The sequence below is a fragment of the Oncorhynchus keta genome, chromosome 31 (assembly GCF_023373465.1).
Source record: "Oncorhynchus keta strain PuntledgeMale-10-30-2019 chromosome 31, Oket_V2, whole genome shotgun sequence".
Classification (NCBI taxonomy): Eukaryota; Metazoa; Chordata; class Actinopteri; order Salmoniformes; family Salmonidae; genus Oncorhynchus; species Oncorhynchus keta.
This window is the reverse complement of record NC_068451.1, coordinates 15,558,575-15,581,830: the sequence shown is the minus strand read 5'-3', so window position 1 is coordinate 15,581,830 and position 23,256 is coordinate 15,558,575. Positions and strand designations below refer to the sequence as shown.

Sequence of the window (23,256 nt, the reverse complement as noted above, 5' to 3'; positions counted from 1 at the left end):
ATTCTAATGCATTTTAATAAGGCTCCCGCTCCACGATAGGCAAACAGTGCTGTTAGTATCTTACTCTGGCATTTCTCCTCACTTCCTGTCGCTGGCTTGTCCCTTCAGGATCACCTTGGAGATTCCCTCCCTGCTCTGTATCCTCATCCTTTTGAAGGACAACTTGTACACCTCTCCACTCTCACAAAGAACCACTTAATAGGCCTCTCTTCTCAGCTGCTTTATTGCCCGTGTCCTCCAGGCTTGTCATTTTTATTCCGGGCCCAATTGTGGCATGTCAGGTTGGATCAAGCCTCCTAGTGCTCATGTTAGCTAGAGCTACAGCCCAATGCACAACAGTGGCTGTACCATACTCTCCCTCTCTTTCTCACTGCTGGGGACACACTGTCAGCCTGCCACAACAACCCAGATACAGTTAAAGCCACTGTACTCTGTAAGGTTTTCAATCATTCTAAAATAAACCACAACCTAGATTATTCTCCTTGAAAAAAATCTCCTTAAAAAAATCTTCCAGTTTCCTTAAAGTTAACAATACTTTGTTTATTTAAAGGTCAACCGATTAAATCGACATGGCCGATTAATTAGGGCCGATTTCAAGTTTTTATAATAATCGATTATGGCCGATTACATTGCATTCCACGAGAAAGCTGCGTGGCTGGCTGACCACCTGTTACGCGAGTGCAGCAAGGAGCCAAGGTAAGTTGCTAGCTAGCATTAAACTTAACTTATAAAAAAACAATCAATCTTCACATAATCACTAGTTAACCTAGTAATATTATCAACCATGTGTTAGTTAACTAGCTTGTCCTGCATTGCATATAATCAATGCGATGCCTGTTAAGTTATCATCGAATCTCAGCCTACTTCGCCAAACGGGTGATGATTTAACAAAAGCACAATCGTTGCACGAATGTCCCTAACCATAAACATCAATGCCTTTCTTAAAATCAATACACAGAAGTAGATTTTTTAAAACCAGCATATTTAGTTAAAATAAATTCATGTTAGCAGGCAATATTAACTAGGGAAATTGTGTCACTTCTCTTGCGTTCATTGCACACAGGTTCATGTTATATGCAACAGTTTGGGCCGCCTAGTTCGTTGGGAACTAATTTGCCAGAACATTGAAGGTTGTGCAATGTAGCAGCAATATTTAGATTTAGGGTTACCACCCGTTCGATAAAATACGGCACCGTTCCGTATTTCACTGAAAGAATAAACGTTTTGTTTTCAAAATTATAGTTTCCAGATTTGACCATATTAATGACCAAAGGCTCGTATTTCTGTGTTTATTATATTATAATTAAGTCTATGATTTGATATTTGATAGATCAGTCTGACTGAGTGGTGGTAGACAGCAGCAGGCTCGTAAGCATTAATTCAAACTTTACTGCGTTTGCTAGCAACTCTTCGCAATGCTTGAAGCACAGCATTTGTTAATGACATCAAGCCTATCAACTCCTGAGATTAGGCTGGCAATACTAAAGTGCCTGTTATAACATCCAATAGTCAAATGTATATGAAATACAAATGGTATAGAGAGAAATAGTCGACGCATCATAATTCCTATAATAACTACAACCTAAAACTTCTTAACTGGGAATATTGAACCACCCGCTTTCATTTGTTCTGAGCAAGGAACTTAAATGTTAGCCTTTTTTTACATGGCACATACTGCACTTTTACTTTCTTCTCCAACACTGTGTTTTTGCATTATTTAAACCAAATTAAGCATGTTTCATTATTTATTTGAGACTAGATTTTTATTTGTGTATTATATTAAGTTTTTTTTAAAGTGTCATTTTATATATATATAGAAATTCAAAACAAATCAGCCGATTAATCACTACCAGCATGTTTTGGTCCTCCAATAATCAGTATCGGCGTTGAAAAATCATGATCGCTCGACCTCTAGATCCAGTCGTTGCCCCAGGTGCCCATGAGAAATGGGTGCTGATGCATCTATTCTGCAGGGGCTGAGGAGAAATGTCAGACACAAGGGAGGACAGATCATCCTATGGAAACATTGCAGCATAGCACAGAATTCAGCCACATGACAGACTCCTAAAAGGCCAGAGAATTAAATGCAATAGTATAAAATAGTCCAGAAGAAAATAAATCTATTTTATTTTTACCTTTATTGAACTAGGCAAGTCAGATATGAACAAATTCTTATTTTCAATGACAGCCTAGGAACAGTGGGTTAACTGCCTTGTTCAGGGGCAGAACGACAGATTTTTACCTTGTCAGCTCAGGGATTCGATCTTTCAACCTCCCGGTTACTAGTCCAACACTCTAACCACTAGGCTAACTGCCGCCCCATTTATAGGTCTAAGAAGCATTGTGTGCATTACAGAGATCTTCCTAAAAAGCAGAAACTGAGTATTGCCAATAACACACCAATGAATTAGCTGATATACACACACAGTGGGGAGAACAAGTATTTGATACACTGCCAATTTTGTAGTTTTTCCTACTAACAAAGCATGTAGAGGTCTGTAATTTTTATCGTAGGTACACTTCAACTGTGAGAGACGCAATCTAAAACAAAAATCCAGAAAATCACATTGTATGATTTTTAAGTAATTAATTCACATTTTATTACATGACATAAGTATTTGATCACCTACCAACCAGTAAGAACGCACTCCGCACTGCTAAAGCTAACTCTCTCTCCTCTGCTCTCATCCTTCTAGACCTATCGGCTGCCTTCGATACTGTGAACCATCAGATCCTCCTCTCCACCCTCTCCGAGTTGGGCATCTCCGGCGCGGCCCACGCTTGGATTGCGTCCTACCTGACAGGTCGCTCCTACCAGGTGGCGTGGCGAGAATCTGTCTCCTCACCACGCGCTCTCACCACTGGTGTCCCCCAGGGCTCTGTTCTAGGCCCTCTCCTATTCTCGCTATACACCAAGTCACTTGGCTCTGTCATAACCTCACATGGTCTCTCCTATCATTGCTATGCAGACGACACACAATTAATCTTCTCCTTTCCCCCTTCTGATGACCAGGTGGCGAATCGCATCTCTGCATGTCTGGCAGACATATCAGTGTGGATGACGGATCACCACCTCAAGCTGAACCTCGGCAAGACGGAGCTGCTCTTCCTCCCGGGAAGGACTGCCCGTTCCATGATCTCGCCATCACGGTTGACAACTCCATTGTGTCCTCCTCCCAGAGCGCTAAGAACCTTGGCGTGATCCTGGACAACACCCTGTCGTTCTCAACTAACATCAAGGCGGTGGCCCGTTCCTGTAGGTTCATGCTCTACAACATCCGCAGAGTACGACCCTGCCTCACACAGGAAGCGGCGCAGGTCCTAATCCAGGCACTTGTCATCTCCCGTCTGGATTACTGCAACTCGCTGTTGGCTGGGCTCCCTGCCTGTGCCATTAAACCCCTACAACTCATCCAGAACGCCGCAGCCCGTCTGGTGTTCAACCTTCCCAAGTTCTCTCACGTCACCCCGCTCCTCCGCTCTCTCCACTGGCTTCCAGTTGAAGCTCGCATCCGCTACAAGACCATGGTGCTTGCCTACGGAGCTGTGAGGGGAACGGCACCTCAGTACCTCCAGGCTCTGATCAGGCCCTACACCCAAACAAGGGCACTGCGTTCATCCACCTCTGGCCTGCTCGCCTCCCTACCACTGAGGAAGTACAGTTCCCGCTCAGCCCAGTCAAAACTGTTCGCTGCTCTGGCTCCCCAATGGTGGAACACACTCCCTCACAACGCCAGGACAGCGGAGTCAATCACCACCTTCCGGAGACACCTGAAACCCCACCTCTTTAAGGAATACCTAGGATAGGATAAAGTAATCCTTCTCACTCCCCCCCTTAAAAGATTTAGATGCACTATTGTAAAGTGGCTGTTCCACTGGATGTCATAAGGTGAATGCACCAATTTGTAAGTCGCTCTGGATAAGAGCGTCTGCTAAATGACTTAAATGTAAATGTAAGAATTCCGGCTCTCACAGACCTGTTAGGTTTTCTTTAAGAAGCCCCCTGTTCTCCACTCATTACCTGTATTAACTGCACCTGTTTGAACTCGTTACCTGTATAAAAGACACCTGTCCAAACACTCAATCAAACAGACTCCAAACTCTCCACAATGGCCAAGACCAGAGAGCTGTGTAAGGACAACAGGGATACAATTGTAGACCTGCACAAGGCTGAGATGGGCTACAAGACAATAGGCAAGCAGCTTGGTGAGAAGGCAACAACTGTTGGTGCAATTATTAGAAAATGGAAGAAGTTCAAGATGACAGTCAATCACCCTCGGTCTGGGGCTCCATGCAAGATCTCACCACGTGGGGCATCAATGATCATGAGGAATGTGAGGGATCAGCCCAGAACTACACGGCAGGACCTGGTCAATGACCTGAAGAGAGCTGGGACCACAGTCTCAAAGAGAACCATTAGTAACACACTACGCCGTCATGGATTAAAATCCTGCAGCGTAAGCAAGGTCCCCCTGTTCAAGCCAACGCATGTCCAGGCCCATCTGAAGTTTGCCAATGACCATCTGGATGATCCAGAGGAGGAAAGGGAGAAGGTCATGTGGTCTGATGAGACAAAAATAGAGCTTTTTGGTCTAAACTCCACTCGCCGTGTTTGGAGGAAGAAGAAGGATGAGTACAATTCCAAGAACACGTCCCAACCGTGAAGCATGGAGGTGAAAACATCATTCATTGGGGATGCTTTTCAATTTTAGTTGGTGGGATTTTCATAAAAGTCATCCTCAGTCAACATGGATTTAGGTAATTGTTGAAAATCTAAGGGATTAATTACTTGGTTTGTGATTGTCCTAGTCTAGCTAAATCTCTCCAGGATGATTGATTTGAAGGAAAAACATTCAATCCCAGACAATACTACCTGACCAAACTGTGTTAGAAGTTACCATTTAAGTCACCCTGAATTGAGATGAACACACATAACCCTAGTAATGACAGATTTAAAGCAAGGACAAATTAGTGTTTACTACTTCAATCTTGTTTAGGCCTAGACAACTGTGTTCATGAACAATCGCGATTGATAAAAATGTCGGGGTTCAAATTACCATAGTTATGATTGAACAAGTATAGCCTAGCCATTGTAGGAATAAACTTGATTGATATTCATAAAGACTCCATGAGTTACTTAGATACAACAGGTCCTGTTCATATTTGAAACCATAACGTAATTTGTCCAGGCAAACTGTTAACCTTACACTCTTGCATTAAAATAAATTGTGTCATGCTCATGAGCAGAATGCATGGGTAGCGTCAAGATACAGTAGCGTCAAGATAATTCGCCAAGAGCCACAGTGCTTTTGAATTCGAAACTTTGTCCTAAAACTAAAAGTTTTCAAACACCACATTGAAAACATGACATGCACCGATAATAAAACGTCTTTATTATTCTTACCTGGGAGTTTTGATAAAACGGAAAGGTATTTTCTTTTCTTCACTGCAGCTGAAACGTTTCAGCGAAGGCAGCATTACAAGCTCCAGAGCATACTCTCCGCAGAAACCTTCCAGAGGATTAACGTGATAGAATGAACCTCCTTAACGATATGCCTCAATGTAGGTGCAACTGTACGAAATACCAACGCATTCATTCAAGTTTAAAGTTACACAGTATTTTTTTTGTTAGCTGTCAAAAAGGCGATTTCGATTCAACTTGCTATCTTGTCTCCACCCACTGCAAAGTCAAATCCCATATCCAAACCTCGCGAGATGTTATCGGCGTTTTCTCCACACTCCCTGATGATGTGACCATAACGATAACATAAGAGGATATAAAATGAGGTCCCCGAATTTGTACAACGATTATAATTCATGGCGACAAAAGTGAATCCTTCTCTCTTGTATTATGTTTATCTTGCAAAGACCACTAGTTACAATTCACTCACATGCGAACTACTTTGTTTTTCAGGACAAGCTATATACACATATCGCAAATTGCATGTAAAATGTTTATATAAGAAAACATTTGCACATACTGCATTTCAAATACTGCATTTCTCCTCACAACTCAATATTACCTTTGGCATTTCATTAATCCTAGCTTGCACCCTTCTGACAGGGGGTTAGGGGACATTACTTTTGCATTAATCATGCTCAATCTCTAAATAAATGGAATCTACAGTTTTCACATGACTGGGAATACAGATATGCATCTGTTGGTCACAGACACCTTAAAATAAATAAAAGAGCACGCTTTTCCAGTGTGCCAGTGGCCATCAACGGTGAGCATTTGCCCAATGAAGTTGGTTACAATGGCGAACTGCAGTCAGGTCAAGACCCTGGTGAGGATGATGAACACGCAGATGAGCTTCCCTGAGATGGTTTCTGACAGTTTATGTAGAAATGATTTGCTTCTGCAAACCCACATTTTCATCAGCTGTCCGGGTGGCTGGTCTTAGACGATCCCACAGGTGAAGAAGCCGGATGTGGAGGTCCTGGGCTGGAGTGGTTACACACGGTCTGCGTTTGTGAGGCCGGTTGGACGTACTGACGAGGGGAGAGTGAAACAAATGCTCAAGTACGACTGCTTTCCTACTGCCATATACAATAATACATTGATCTCTGCCAGAAAAAGATAAATGGAAATAAAATGCGGAAACAAAACAAATCTGTAGTGGTGACATGATCAAATACAACGAAATCCACAGTTTTTACACATTCATCTCATATGTCAACATTGATTGCATTGGTCTCTCAAGCAAGGCCCTTCCCCCAGGGACAGAGCTCCACACATGCCCCACCCCGGCTCCCGATCCAGGCATTGAAGATGTTAATAAAATATCTGTTTGTTATATGCCCACAGGTGGAACAGTAGGCTACTCTGGCAAATTTAAATGATGTTCTGTCTGTCCATCAAATTGTGCGGTGTTGAATGATCATTGAGAGGAAAATGAACAGTTGTATGTTGCTAATAATCACATTGTTTTACTCCAATGCAATGTGTAGACAAGACTGCATGTTAGGCTGTTAGGTTGTCATGGAGGCAGTCATTTCTGTTCTGTTGACACGAGACATAAGCTACTACAACAACATAATTATGGGGAGCAGAATTGAACACAAATCGGGATTGTACTGACCTGGATTAAAACATGTGACCCTTTAGTCAAGGCCCCAGCGAGAATTGAACTCACGACCCCTGGTTTACAAGACCAGTGCTCTAACCACTGAGCTATGGAGCCTTACCTACTCACACCTTGAGACAACAGGCCATTTACATATTACAACGGATCTTGCCAATTCACAGGCAGAAGGCCGCACCTCATGCCACTCATTCCACCACACAGCTGTTAGTGCAGTCCCGCCCAACCAGCTAAACAGGTAGTAGGCATATGAAGAAAAATCAACTACTCCAGGCTTGAGTGTCTGCTGGTTTTCAGTCTTTCTTATACATCATGATCTACATGAGATTTAGACCAGAAAAACATAATACACATTTTTACATGCCAATTGGACCTGTGCAATAAAACACACACACACGCACGCACGCACGACACACACACTTGGCACTGACTTGCCACTAGAGAGCAGCAACAGACCATAAAATGCTTTGCCATTGCCAGAGAACAGTCTACAAATGATCACTGCATTTTATTGTCTGTTGCTGCGCTCTGGCGTGTCCTAGCAGTGTCGGAACGAGACAGACAGCAAATTGAGCTGGTTGTCATATAGTAGCAACATACAAAACTTTTTTTCAGTTGGCTGGCTAAATCGATACTTTGTTTCCAAAACTAAAATGGATGAGTGGAACATTTTTGGGCAACATGACTATGGAAAAATTGGCAATAATGGCAATAATACACAGGCATGCATATTTGGGGGATACTGAATTGAATGACCTAGAGAAAAGCCGCAACGGGAAGAAAAACACACAGTTAAGAATACAAACTGGGCTGTGTGTTGCTTCGAGGGCTGGCTTGCAGAGAAGAAAAAAGTTGTTGACTTCAAAACTGTCGCTAAGGAAGATGGAAATGGAAATGTACGAAAGGGGGAGGAGTACAGCATAAGTAGCTACCTGGCACTCCGGAGTGGGCTCAACGGGTTTCTAAATTTTATTTTTTATTTTAACTAGGCAAGTCCGTTAAGAACAACTTCTTATTTTCAATGACGGCCTAGGAACAGTGGGTTAACTGCCTGTTCAGGGGAAGAACGACAGATTTGTACCTTGTCAGCTCGGGGGGTTGAACCCTAGATTCGACTAGGGCCGGCAAACCGTCCCAATATATCTGCCGAACACTGGCTTCGAGGACATGATCACTTTTATACAACGGGTTAACAACATATTCAAATAATGATCGACATATTTTCATTAAAAACTATATTTTGATTAATTTATTCGTACTATTTCATCCTTCCACAAGATATTGTCCCTACACACATCTAGGGTTGCTAGAGACCCAGTCATTCATTGTTTTTGTTCTGTAGCTATGGACGCGACCCAGTCTTTCTGTTCTGTACCGATGCCCACAAACTGACATAATCTCCGTCGCATCTAAACCAGCATTGGCCAGTTTCTGGACTGTCGTGGTCCTGATGCTGTGATTTGTGTATGTAGTTGTTCCCGCTGCCCTGCAGATCTTGGGTAGAAGTGCTGCCAGATAGTTCACGCCCATCGGCACTGACGTGTACCAGATCGAGTCCCCGATACACACCCCTCCTTGGGTGGAGATAAAATGCAAGTCTGTTCTCCAGGCATTTCAGTAGATATTTCTCCAGTCATGCCACCGGGCATGGTGGGTTCCCTGGCTGCTCGAACATGAATCCCCTCATGGACTCCTTGTTCCTCTCCCTTGGGTCCAGACGATTCTTTATGGCCTTGTTTATATGCTAGAGTTGCGTATCTGAGAGAGAATGCGGTGTTATAATATTGCTTTCCAGTAGCCTATTACGAGTGCAACTTAGAAATAAAACAAACATGCTATGAACAACACACCTTGGACTGTTCTCGTCTGTTTTTACGAGGAATGAGTTGGGCTTTAGTTGTCTGTTCCCCTCTTTTCGTCTTTGACCCAGATGTAACTGGAGGTCGAGCCACACTTTCTGGACCAGACCCCTTGGTGTACCGGGATTCAGAGCCTGGAAGTTTTGGAGCTGGGCCATGTCCTTATCAGTGATGGGAGGGTGGCTGTTTGTGATATATTTGCCTTGCCTTAGTTGTTTGATGTTGGCCAGAAATACATGATTCGAGGTGGTAAATTCAGTGTCCTTCATAAGGCACTAGCTGCGACTGGTGGTTGAGTCATTTAGATAGCCGTTGAGCCCACTCCGGAGTGCCAGATAGCTACTTATGCTGTACTCCTCCCCCTTCCCATTTCTTACATTTCCATAAAACTGTCAGAGAACAATGGCAAACTCTTCCTTAGTGACAGTTTTGAAAAAAGCCCCTTTTTCTTTTCTCTAGCCAGTCATTCAATTCAGTATCCCCCAAATATGCATGCCCAGTTTGTAATCTTAATTGCCATCTCTTTTTCGGCAATTTTTCCAGGTCATTCATGTCAGTATCCCCCAAATATGCATGCCTGTGTATTATTGCCATCTCTTTTTCCCAATTTTTCCATAGTCATGTCGCCCAAAAATGTTCCACTCATCCATTTTAGTTTTGGAAACAAAGTATCGATTTAACCAGCCAACTGAAAAAAAGGTTTTGTATGTTGCTACTGTATGACAACCAGCTCAATTTGCTGTCTGTCTCGTTCCGACACATTCACTTTAAATGAGACGGTGGAGATCGCAATTCAATATTGAAAAGGCCGGAGAGACAGACCAGTTTATACAAATCTCTGCTGTTGAGAACTAAATGCTAGTCTAAAAGAAATGGGAGATAATGTCTAGATGCTTTTTATAGTGGAGATCAAGTTTATACATTGATGCTCCCCCTAACCCCCCCACCACCACCACCACCACCACCTCATCTGACATTTAACCTGCCCCCACCCAATGGACATTTATCATGTCAGTTGTAAACATGTAATTTTTATTGTGTTGCAATTGTTTCATTCACTTCCCTTTGACCTGCACTGTAGGAGTTTAAGATATTCACTGTACCCTGCATTTACATCTGCAACCCTGCGCATGTGACTAATAAACACTCTCTGTGGCACTGCTAGGACACGCCACTAGAGCGAGGCAACAGACAATAAAATGCAGTGATCATTTGTAGGCTGTTTTCTGGCAATGTCAAAGCATTTTATGGTCTTTTGCTGCTCTCTAGTGGCAAGTCCTGGCAGTGCCACATGTGTGTGTGTGTGTGTGTGTGTGTGTGTGTGTGTGTGTGTGTGTGTGTGTGTGTGTGTGTGTGTGTGTGTGTGTGTGTGTGTGTGTGTGTGTGTGTGTGTGTGTGTGTGTGTGTGTGTGTGTGTGTGTGTGTGTGTGTGTGTTTTATTGCACAGGTCCAATTGGCATGTAAACATGTGTATTATGTTTTTCTGGTCTAAATCTCATGTAGATCATGATGTATAAGAAAGATTGAAAACCAGCAGACACTCAAGCCTGAAGTAGTTGATTTTGCTTCATATGCTAACAACCTGTTTAGCTGGTTAGGCCAGACTGCACTAACAGCTGTGTGGTGGAGTGAGTGGCATGAGGTGTGGCATGAGGTGTGGCCTTCTGCCTGTAAATTGGCAAGATCCGTTGTAATATGTAAATGGCCTGTTGTCTCAAGGTGTGACTAGGTAAGGTTCCATAGCTCAGTGGTAAGAGAACTGGTCTTGTAAACCAGGGGTCGTGAGTTCAATTTGTGCTGGGGCCTTGACTAAATGGTCACATGTTTTAATCCAGGTCAGTACAATCCCGATTTGTGTTCAATTCTGCTCTCCAGAATTATCTTGTTGTTGTAGTTTATGTCTTGTGTCAACAGAAAAGAAATTACATTATGGACATTATCTTTATTTATTTTTACATTTTTGTGGCGAGTTACTGGGTTTCATACAATCAGTCATGGTTCCATAGCTCAGTGGTTAGAGCACTGGTCTTGTAAACCAGGGGTCGTGAGTTCAATTCTCGCTGGGGCCTTGACATTAATTGTCACATGTTTTAATCCAGGTCAGTACAATCCCGATTTGTGTTCAATTCTGCTCTCCAGAATTATCTTGCTGTTGTAGTTTATGTCTTGTGTCAACAGAAAATAAATTACATTATGGACATTATCTATATTTATTTTTACATTTTTGTGGCGAGTTACTGGATTTTATACCTTCAGTCATGGCTCCATAGCTCAGTGGTTAGAACACTGGTCTTGTAAACCAGGGTTTGTGAGTTCAGATCATGCTGGGGCCTTCCTTGAGGGGTCATATGTATAAGCCTGGCTGATGTGTGCTCCAGCAGCACTACACACACTACCTCTGTGACAACCTATGTAGCCTAACATGAAGTCTTGTCTACACATTGCATTGCAGTAAAACAATGTGATTATTAGCAACATACAACTGTTCATTTGCTTCTCAATGATCATTCAATGCTGCACAATTTGATGGACAGACAGAACATCATTGAAATTTGCCAGACTTGCCTACTTTTCCACCTGTGGGAAGATATTTTATTAACATCTTCAATGCCTGGATCGGGAGCCGGGGTGGGGCATGTGTGGAGCTTTGTCCCCGGGGGAAGGGCCTTGCTTGAGAGACCAATGCAATCAATTTTGACATATGAGATGAATGTGTGAAAACTGTGGATTTCGTTGTATTTGATCATGTCACCACTACAGATTTGTTTTGTTTCTGCATTTTATTTCAATTGATCTTTTTCTGGCAGAGATTATTGTATATGGCAGTAGGAAAGCAGTCCTACTTGAGCATTTGTTTCACTCTCCCCTCGTCAGTACGTCCAACCGGCCTCACAAACGCAGACCGTGTGTAACCACTCCAGCCCAGGACCTCCACATCCGGCTTCTTCACCTGTGGGATCGTCTAAGACCGGCCACCCGGACAGCTGATGAAAATGTGGGTTTGCAGAAGCAAATCATTTCTACATAAACTGTCAGAAACCATCTCAGGGAAGCTCATCTGCGTGCTCATCATCGTCACCAGGGTCTTGACCTGACTGCAGTTCGGCATTGTAACCAACTTCATTGGGCAAATGCTCACCGTTGATGGCCACTGGCACACTGGAAAAGCGTGCTCTTTTATTTATTTTAAGGTGTCTGTGACCAACAGATGCATATCTGTATTCCCAGTCATGTGAAATCCGTAGATTCCATTTATTTAGAGATTGAGCATGATTAATGCAAAAGTAATGTCCCCCAACCCCCTGTCAGAAGGGTGCAAGCTAGGATTAATGAAATGCCAAAGGTAATATGGAGTTGTGAGGAGAAATGCAGTATGTGCAAATGTTTTCTTATATAAACATTTTACATGCAATTTGCGATATGTGTATATAGCTTGTCCTGAAAAACAAAGTAGTTTGCATGTGAGTGAATTGTAACTCGTGGTCTATGCAAGATAAACATAATACAAGAGAGAAGGATTCATTTTACATACTTTTGTCGCCATAAATTATACAATCAAATCATTGTGCAAATTCTGGGACCTCATTTTATATCCTCTTATGTTATCGTTATGGTCACATCTTCAGGGAGTGTGGAGAAAACACAGATAACATCTCGCGAGGTTTGGATATGGGATTTGACTTTGCAGTGGGTGGAGACAGGATATCAAGAAGAATCGAAATCCCCTTTTTGACAACTAACATAAAAAAAGAATGTCTAACTTAAACTTGAGTGAATGCGTTGGTATTTCATACAGTTGCACCTACATCGAGGCATATCGTTAAGGAGGTTTGTTCTGTCGCGTCAATGCTCTGGAGCTAGTAATGCTGCCTATGCTGAAACATTTCAATTCAGTGGAGGGTAGGTTCTGTATTAGGATAGGTCTCTAGTGGGGGTATTCCCCTGCGAAGTCTGTAAAAGGGACAAAAGTCCCAGTTTCAGTGAGCTTTTGTAAGACGAGAGTTCTAGAAGCTAATGAGTTGAAAAACAAAATGGAAAAATAAGATATTTGAACATTGTTTGATTTACGTGTAGTAGCAGTATCAATACGGAGAGGGGTTGGTTTATGCCCTATGGGGAGGGGGAGCCATGAGAGATGAGTTCAGAAGTTTACATACACTAAGTTGACTGCCTTTAAACAGCTTGGAAAATTCCAGAAAATGATGTCATGGCTTTAAAAGCTTTTGATAGGCTAATTGACATAATTTGAGTCAACTGGAGGTGCACCTGTGGATTTATTTCCAGGCCTAACTTCAAACTAAGTGCGTCTTTGCTTGACATCATGGGAAAATCAAAAGAAATCAGCCAAGACCTCCAAGAAAAAAAATTGTAGACCTCCACAAGTCTGGTTCATACTTGGGAGCAATTTTCAAACGCCTAAAGGTACCACGTTCATCTGTACAAACAATGTTACGCAAGTATAAACACCATGGGATCACGCAGCCGTCATACCGCTCAGGAAGGAGTTGCGTTCTGTCTCCTAGAGGTGAACGTACTTTGGTGCGAAAAGTGCAAATCCATCCCAGAACAACAGCAAAGGACCTTGTCCACAGTAAAACGAGTCCTATCTTGGCATAACCTGAAAGGCCGCTCAGCAAGGAAGAAGCCACTGCTCCAAAACCGCGGTAACAAAGGCAGACTGGTTTGCAACTGCACAATGGGACAAAGATTGTACTTTTTGGAGAAATGTCCTCCGGTCTGATGAAACAAAAATAGAACTATTTGGCCATAATGACCATTGTTATGTTTGGAGGACAAAGGGGAAGGTAGGCAAGCCGAAGAACACTATCCCAACCGTGAAGCACGAGAGTAGCAGCATCATGTTGTGCTTTGGTGCAGGAGGGACTGGTGCACTTCACAAAATAGAGGTCATCATGAGGAAGGTCAATCATGGGGATATATTGAAGCAACATCTCAAGACATCAGTCAGGGAGTTAAAGCTTGGTCGCAAATGGGTCTTCCAAATGGACGATGACCCCAAGCATACTTTCAAATTTGTGGCAAAATGAGGCAAGGACAACAAAGTCAAGGTATTGGAGTGGCCATCACAAAGCCCTGACCTCAATCCTATAGACAATTTGTGGGCAGAACTGAAAAAGCGTGTGCGAGCAAGGAGGCCTACAAACCTGACCAGTTACACCAGCTCTGTCAGGAGGAATGGGCCAAAATTCACCCAACTTATTGTGGGAAGCTTGTGGAAGGCTACCTGAAACGTTTGTCCCAAGTTAAACAATTTAAAGACAATGCTACCAAATACCTATTGAATGTGTGTAAACTTCTGACCCACTGGGAATGTGATGAAAGGAATATCTGAAATAAATCATTCTCTCTACTATTTTCTGACATTTCATATTCTTAAAATAAAGTGGTGATCCTATCTGACCTAAGACAGGGAATTTCTACGAGGATTAAATGTCAGGAATTGCTGATTTCATTTTGTGTTTAAGTTTCGTTACAAATTTCACCAGATTGGGATACTTGAGTGTGGGATTATGCGAGGGGTTATGGTGCTAACTTCATGATCTGGTAACTCTTCAAAGAGGTCGCCAGTAGAATAAGGCAGTATGGACTAATGTTGAAAATGATTTTAGCAATAACAGTAGTTTATGCTCTTTGACATTTGTCGTAGAGATAATGTTATTAAGAAAAGGTTAATGTAATAATTATTCATATTGTCAATGCTTGTCTGGATTTCCTGAAACAGAATTGAATTGAACTAAACTGTTGTTCTGGTCTGTGCTTTTTTGAGGTTATCATGGAAGGTGACGTCAGATCGTGTCTTAATGCATGGTAGGAATAATTTGACCACAAACAGTATGTGTCAACCCTCCCTAACCGGCTGAAGAAAGAGCAACGATGGCGTGCAATGCGACAGTGACTTTTTAACACTTCTATCTGAGTCCGAGCCATAAACCAGAGTGCTGAGAACAGCTCAGGTGAGAGATTTGTGTACGTGGGAGAAACGGATGTATCTATTTGGATGTTGGCAAGAGTTATATGTGCCGTTGGGAAGATGAACTGTAAAGGATATCTGAAAAAGACAGGCTAGAATGATAAATCCTGGAAGAAGTACGGGGGTGGTCTACACACTGCGAACAATTTAGACTAAGGATCCGTTGAGATACTGATCTATCATTACCAGGCCATTCTTGACAGGATAACAGGGACAAAGGGGGGCTATAATGAGAAGAGTTATTACCGGCAATAAAAGGTTTCATTTATAATTGTACATTCTAACAGGGGTGATGTGTGCTCTGTTTAGAAGCTGGAATTCGAGTCCTATACTCAAAGTAAGCACTAAGGACTGTAATTTTACATTTGGGTTGGATAATTTATCAAATATTGTAGTTATGATTTGGATACAGCGAGAGAGAGTTGCTACAAAACAGTGAGAGGTGGGGGTGATGCTAAAATGTATTTGGCCGAGGGAGGCTCCAGAAACCTTATCTGTAAGTGTCCTCCGACAGGGGAGTTGTGTGTTTGTGAAATCACTGGATGATAACTTTCATGGTTGATCCAAGCTTTTTTGTTCTCTTTAGTTTTACCGTGTAATCAGAATTAGAATGTTAAATGCATTAATGGGTGGTGTGAAATTATTAAACATGTACTTTTTTTCTCTTTCCTTTTCAAGTCAATATGTTTTTAGGTTTTGTGGAACATGAGTGATCATTGTTCCAGAGAAGGGACTGATATATATTCACTAATTGATTTGAGGATGTTTTAGTATGTTTATAACTGAAGAAGTACATTAGGAGTAGTGACAAGTGTGTTATGGGTTAGACGGTAGTGTATGTGCAAATGTGTCTGTAGCAGGAGGTGAGGTGTTTGAGACAATGTTTACATAGAGTTGTTAAGTGGGAGGGAACGTGACTGCAGGGGAGATCTGTGGGAGCTCATAAATTAAGGTTATGGTGAGAATAGAAGAGATAGTGGTGGCATTTCAGACACTATGGTAAACTTTCAAAAACTGTCATTCTTTTCTTGGGTTGGATATTCTTCCAACTAATTAATATCTTTCCCAATTTCTAACAGCAAGCGAACATGTTGATGGAATTTATATGAATGACTAGAATAATCCACTCTGAACCCTGAAGCCGTATAATCGTATGAGTATGAAATTGATTCGAATTATGTATGACCATAGTCTGTACAATATGTCTATAAACCTCATTTGAATAACAGACAGACTGTCTGAGCATGATTCAGGGCCGACCTTGAAAGGGGCCACTGAGAGTACTTCCCAGTCTCCCTATCATGATAGAGGAGGGGGAGTAAGTCTCACGGAATCCCCTTATCTTTGTCAGCTGGTTAGTGTGAATGTGTGTGCGTAGCGGGACATTGTGTGCTAATGTTAGCGTGAATGTGTGTGCGTATGGTGGGGTGAATGTGTGCGTGAGAAGCAAGTATAAAATGAATTGTTTTGTATTCTTGACTTTAGAACGTTCCCGTGAATAAACATTTGACTATTTTAGCTGGGCCTCTGTTTTAATTTCTATCAGTATCCTACAAATCCTGATATTGCAGACTGAGTAGTTGAATTTAATTGGTTAATGAACATGAGAACATAATTCTCGTAACAGAACACTTGACAGATTACATGCAGGAGTTATTCTCACATCAGTCGCTGTAGGGACCGTAATTAAAGGAGGCAATAGGCATGGGTCATGTTAGTAGTAGCACGGGTTATTTTAGTAGCATTGTTGGGATATCAGTTTGAGGACTCGTGCCACATGGCTTAGTAACTGGTAACTGGGAGACCGATGGGAGTACAGATGGGAGGCTGTTATTCAAATGTCACAAATTAGTGATCTTGCCATAAGAATATGTTGTCAGGAAATGACCCATGGATTGCAGTGTGTAAATCCTCAGGTGAAAGCAGAGATAACCAAGGGCACGGGCTGAATTCTGGAGATTGAGTGTGCATCCAGATTGACCAGGCGGGGGTGCTTGGACTAGAGGTTGACCGATTATGATTATAACGACGATACTGATTATTGGAGGACCAGAAAAAGCCAATACCGATTAATCGGCAGATTTGATGTTTTTATTTATTTATTTGTAATAATGACAATTACAACAATACTGAATGAACACTTTTATTTTAACTTAATATAATACATCAATAAAATAAATTTAGCCTCAAATAAATAATGAAACATGTTCAATTTGGTTTAAATAATGCAAAAACAAAGTGTTGGAGAAGAAAGTAAAAGTGCAATATGTGCCATGTAAAAAAGAGAATATTTAAGTTCCTTGCTCAGAAAATGAGGCAGCAGGGTAGCCTAGTGGTTAGAGTGTTGGACTAGGAACTGGAAGGTTGCAAGTTCAAAACCCCCGAGCTGACAGGCTCTGTCATTCTGCCCCTGACCAGGCAGTTAACCCATTGTTCCTAGCCCGTCATTCAAAATAAGATTTTTTTCTTAAATTACTTGCCTAGTTAAATAAAGGTAAAAATTAAATTAAATGAGAACATATGAAAGCTGGTGGTACCTTTTAACACGAGTATTCAATATTCCCAGCTAAGAAGTTTTAGGTTGTACCTATTATAGGAATTATAGGACTATTTCTTTCTATTCCATTTGTATTTCATATACCTTTGACTATTGGATGTTCTTATAGGCCTCATAGTATTTCCAGCGTAACAGTATAGCTTCCGTCCCTCTCTATAATCTTGGGAGTTGATAGGCTTGAAGCCATAAACAGCTCAAATGAATTTGTTCTTACCTGACTTGCCTAGTTAAATAAAGGTAAAATGACTCAGCCTGCATCCCAAATGACCCAGCCTGCGTCTCAAATCCATGAGGAGGTACGTGTTCACCCTTCAACTTGCCCCAGCCAACCTCGTCCTCTCCAGACCTCAGCAACCTTTGCTCACAGGAAGAAAGTAGAAAATGAGACCAGGAGTGACAGAATAGGATGATACCAAACAAAATAAACAATGGTCAGTCACGTAGACATTCAAGAACAGGGCGCACGAGAGAGCGCGTCAGCAACAAGCTCCAAGGAAAAGAACGTCTCACAGTCCTTTTCATTACATTTTGTCAGCAACCATAAGTTTCCAACAATATCAAATGAGTCTGGGGTACGACCGAGAGAGGTGCGACCCCTTGTTAATCTGGCTCACCTTCCCAGAGCAAACTCTCCCCTGAGAGCTTTCCTTCCCTAACCAACTGTAGCCGCTCTTGTTGCAACTTGATTTTTACACACTCCAAATCCTGGTTAAATGACAATTCCTTTTCATACTTTACACAATTATGCTCTAGTTGTAACAAGCAGTTATTTCTGTTGTTCAAAAGACAGACCACTAGGTCCAACAGATGGGACGGCCATTGTAATGAAACAGGGAGACAGCTGGCCATGCAGTCATGAGTGAACAGAGATTACAGGATTAAGCACATACCCCTGAGGGCCCCTGTGTTGAGGATCAGTATAGCGGATGTGTTGTCACCTACCCTTACCACCTGGGGGTGGCCCGTCAGGATGTCCAGGATCCAGTTGCAGAGGGAGGTGTTTAGTCCCAGGGTCCTTACCTTATTGATGAGCTATGGCACTATGGTGTTGAACGCTGAGCTGTAGTCAATGAATAGCATTCTCACATAGGTGTTCCTTTTGTCCAGGTGTGAAAGGGCAGTGTGGAGTGCAATAGAGATTGCATCATCTGTGGATCTGTTGGAGAGGTATGCAAATTGGAGTAGGTCTGGAATAATGGTGTTGATGTGAGCCATGACCAGGCTTCATGGCTACAGACGTGAGTGCTACGGGTCGGTAGTCATTCAGGCAGGTTTCCTTAGTGTTCTTCGGAACAGGCACTATGGTGGTCTGCTTAAAACATGTTGGTATTACAGACTCGGACAGGGAGAGGTTGAAAATGTTAGCGAAGACACTTGCCAGTTGGTCAGTGCATGCTCGCAGTACAAGTCCTGGTAATCCGTCTGGCCCTACGGCCTTGTGAATGTTGACCTGTTTAAAATTAAAGGTCTTACTCACATTGGCTGCGGAGAGTGAGATCACACAGTCTTCCGGAACAGATGGTGCTCTCATGCATGTTTCAGTGTTATTTGCCTCGAAGCGAGCATAGAAGTAGTTTAGCTCATCTGGTAGGCTCGTGTCAATGGGCAGCTCTTGGGTGTGCTTCCCTTTGTAGTCTATAATGGTTCGCAAGCCCTGCCACATCCGACGAGCGTCAGAACCGATGTAGTACGAATCGATCTTAGTCTTATATTGATGCTTTGCCTGTTTGATGGTTCGTCGGAGGGCATAGCAGGATTTCTTATAAGCTTCCGGGTTAGAGTCCCGTCTCTAGCCTTTAGCTCAGTGCGGATGTTGCCTGTAATCCATGGCTTCTGGTTGGAGTATGTACGTACGTTCACTGTGGGGATGACGTCATCGATGCATTTATTGATGAAGCCAATGACTGATGTGGTTTATTCCTCAATGCCATCGGAGGAATCCCGGAACATATTCCAGTCTGTGCTAGCAAAACAGTCCTGTAGCATCTGCTTCATCTGACCTAGTCACTGGTGCTTCCTGCTTACATTTTTTCTTGTTAGCAGGAATCAGGAGTATAGAATTATGGTCAGATTTGCCAAATAGAGGGCGAGGGAGAGCTTTGTATGTATTTCTGTGTGTGGAGTAAATGTGGTCCAGAGTTTTTCCCCCCCTCTGGTTTCACATTTAACATGTTGATAGAAATTTGGTAATACGGTTTTAAGTTTCCCTGCATTAAAATCCCCAGCTACTAGGATCGCTGCCGCTGGGTGTGCGTTTTCTTGTTTGCTTATTGCGGAATTCATCTCATTCAATGCTGTCTTAGTGCCAGCCTCAGTCTGTAAACAGATACGAAAAATACAGATGAAAACTCGCTAGGTAGATAGTGTGGTCTACAGCTAATCATGAGATACTCCACCTCAGGCGAGCAATAGCTCGAGACTTCCTTAGATGTCATGCACCAGCTGTTATTCACAAAAATACATAGTCCGCCGCCCCTTGTCTTACCAGACGCCACTGTTCAGCCACGACTCTGTGAAGCATGAAGTATTACAGTTTTGAATGTCCCGTTGGTAGTTTAATCTTCCGCATAGGTCATCTATTTTATTCTCCAAAGATTGCCCGTTTTCTAGCAGAATGCAAGGAAATTTAGGTTTATTTGATCGCCTATGAATTCTCTTCACGCAAATCACTGGGATTTGGGCCTGTTCCAGAGAAAGCACTATATCATTCGTGTTGGGCTCGTCAGACTCGTTAAAGGAAAAAAAGGATTCTGCCAGTCCGTGGTGAGTAATCGCAGTCCTGATGTCCTGAAGTTATTTTCGGTTATAAGAGACAGTAGCGGCAACATTATGTACAAAATAAGTACAAAAACAAGTTACAAACAACGCAAATAGACAAACAAAAAAACAAAATCGGTTGGGAACACGTAAAACATCAGCCTTCTTCTCCGGCGCCATTTTTTCATATCTCCAGCAGACGTTTGGCATTGCACATGGTGATGTGAGGCTTGTGTGCGGCTGCTCAGCCATGGAAACCCATTTCATGAACCACCCGACAACAGTTCTTGTGCAGTGTTGCAACCGCGGACTGATCATTCTTTACACGCTACGCACTTTAAAAGAGAGGGAGAGCAAGAGACACAGCTGCATGTGAGCTCTCACATTTTTCAACATCTTTTTTGAGGTGGAGTAACTCTGCAAGATCATGGTCAAACCATCTGGATCAGATGGTTTAGACCCATTCTTTTTAAAGTTGCTGCCCCTGTCACACCCTGATTTGTTTAACTTGTGCTTGTCTCCACCCCCCTCCAGGTGTCATCCATCTTCCCCAATTTCCCCTCTGTATTTATATCTGTGTTTTCTGTCTGTCTGTTCCAGTTCGTCTTGTTTGTCAAGTCAACTAGCGTATTGTCTCTGCGCCTGCTTTTTACAATTCTCTCTTTTCTCGCCCTCCTGGTTTTGACACTTGCCTGTTCTGACGCTGAGCCCACCTGCCTGACCCTGAGCCTGCCTGCAGTCCTGTACCTTGGAATGAGCTGCTACAAACACTCAAACCGGACAGTTCTATCTATTTTCTTGCCCTTTGTGCTGTTGTCTGTGCCCAATAATGTTTGTACCATGTTTTGTGCTGCTACCATGTTGTGCTGCTGCAATTTTATGTTGCTACCATGTTGTTGTCATGTTGTGTTGCTGCCATGCTATATTGTTGTCTTAGGTCTCTCTTAATGTAATGTTATGTTGTCTCTCTTGTCGTGATGTGTGTTTTGTCCTATATTTGTAAAATGTAATTCTCCGTCCACGCAGGAGGCCTTTTGGTAGGGTGTCATTGTAAATAAGAATTTGTTCTTAACTGACTTGCCTAGTTAAATAAAGGTTAAATAAATCATGTATAAATACAAAAATTCAGCGCTCTGCGATCCCGTTCTGTGAGCTTGTGTGGCCTATCACTTCTCAGCTGAGCCGTTGTTTCTTCTAGAAGTTTCCACTTCAAAATAACAGCACAAATAACAAATACAATTTGATTTGATTTGATTTGACTTACAGTTGACCGGGGCAGCTCTAGCAGGGCATACATTTGACACACTGACTTGTTGGAAAGGTGGCATCCTGTGACTGTGCCATGTTGAAAGTCGCCAAGCAATTCATGTAGGCCATTCTACTGCCAATGTCTGTCTATGGAGATTTCATGGCTGTATGCTCAATTTTCTACACCTGTCATCAACGGTTGTGACGAAAATAGCCAAATCCACTAATAGCCAAATCCACTAACACCTACTCATTCAAGGGTTTTTCTTAATTTTTTTTTACAATTTTCTACATTGTAGAATAGTAGTGAAGACATGAAAACTATGAAATAATATACACTGCTCAAAAAAATAAAGGGACCACTAAAATAACACATTCTAGATCTGAATGAATGAAATATTCTTATTAAATACTTTTTTCTTTACATAGTTGAATGTGCTGACAACAAAATCACACAAAAATGATCAATGGAAATCAAATGTATCAACCCATGGAGGTCTGGATTTGGAGTCACACTCAAAATTAAAGTGGAAAACCACACTACAGGCTGATCCAACTTTGATGTAATGTCCTTAAACAAGTCAAAATGAGGCTGTGTGTGGCCTCCACGTGCCTGTATGACCTCCCTACAACGCCTGGGCATGCTCCTGATGAGGTGGTCTCCTGAGGGATGTCCTCCCAGACCTGGACTAAAGCATCCGCCAACTCCTGGACAGTCTGTGGTGCAACGTGGCGTTGGTGAGACATGATGTCCTAGATGTGCTCAATTGGATTCAGGTCTGGGGAACGGGCGGGCCAGTCCATAGCATCAATGCCTTCCTCTTGCAGGAACTGCTGACACACTCCAGCCACATGAGGTCTAGCATTGTCTTGCATTAGGAGGAACCCAGGGCCAACCGCACCAGCATATGGTCTCACAAGGGGTCTGAGGATCTCATCTCGGTACCTAATGGCAGTCAGGCTACCTCTGGCGAGCACATGGAGGGCTGTGCGGCCGTGCAAAGAAATGCCACCCCACACCATGACTGACCCACCGCCAAACCGGTCATGCTGGAGGATGCCTGAGCCACTTGTGTGGGGTGTAGACTCCGTCTCATGCTACCACTAGAGTGAAAGCACCGCCAGAATTAAAAAGTGACCAAAACATCAGCCAGGAAGCATAGGAACTGAGAAGTGGTCTGTGGTTATCACCTGCAGAACCACTCCTATATTGGGGGTGTCTTGCTAATTGCCTATAATTTCCACCTGTTGTCTATTCAATTTGCACAACAGCATGTGAAATGTATTGTCAATCAGTGTTGCTTCCCGAAGTGTGATTGACTTGGAGTTACATTGTGTTGTTTAAGTGTTCCCTTTATTTTTTTGAGCAGTGTATATGGAATCATGTAGCAACCAAAAAAGTGTTAAACAAATCCAAATATATTTTAGATTCTTCAAAGTAGCCACCCTTTGCCTTGGTGAAAGACCTTGCACAGTCTTGGCATTCACTCAACCACCTGGAATGCTTTTCCAACAGTTTTGAAGGAGTTCCCACATATGCTGAGCACTTGTTGACTGCTTTTCCTACACTCTGCGGTCCAACTCATCCCAAAGCATCTTAATTGGGTTGAGGTCGGGTGATTGTGGAGGCCAGGTCATCTGATGCAGCACTCCATCACTCTCCTTCTTGGTCAAATAGCCCTTACACAGCCTGGAGGTCATTGTTCTGTTGAAAACAAATGATAGTCCCACTAAGTGCAAACCAAATGGGATGGTCTA

General features: G+C 42.6%; 1 protein-coding gene and 2 non-coding genes across 4 annotated transcripts in view; 1 reads left to right on the top strand and 2 right to left on the bottom strand.

Moving 5' to 3' along the window:
* Positions 1 to 5,692, bottom strand: part of LOC118364546 (protein O-linked-mannose beta-1,4-N-acetylglucosaminyltransferase 2-like) — a 37,602-nt gene extending 31,910 nt beyond the window's left edge. For both annotated transcript variants that reach the window (XM_052489688.1, XM_052489689.1), the window contains exon 1: positions 5,405 to 5,692. The gene's annotated coding sequence lies outside the window, so the exon portion shown is untranslated. The remainder of the gene's footprint in view (positions 1 to 5,404) is intronic.
* A 1,419-nt stretch (positions 5,693 to 7,111) lies between these two features.
* trnat-ugu (transfer RNA threonine (anticodon UGU)) lies at positions 7,112 to 7,184 on the bottom strand. The gene has a single exon. It is a non-coding gene; the product is annotated as a tRNA-Thr (tRNA).
* A 3,756-nt stretch (positions 7,185 to 10,940) lies between these two features.
* trnat-ugu (transfer RNA threonine (anticodon UGU)) lies at positions 10,941 to 11,013 on the top strand. The gene has a single exon. It is a non-coding gene; the product is annotated as a tRNA-Thr (tRNA).
* Positions 11,014 to 23,256: the final 12,243 nt, after the last annotated feature.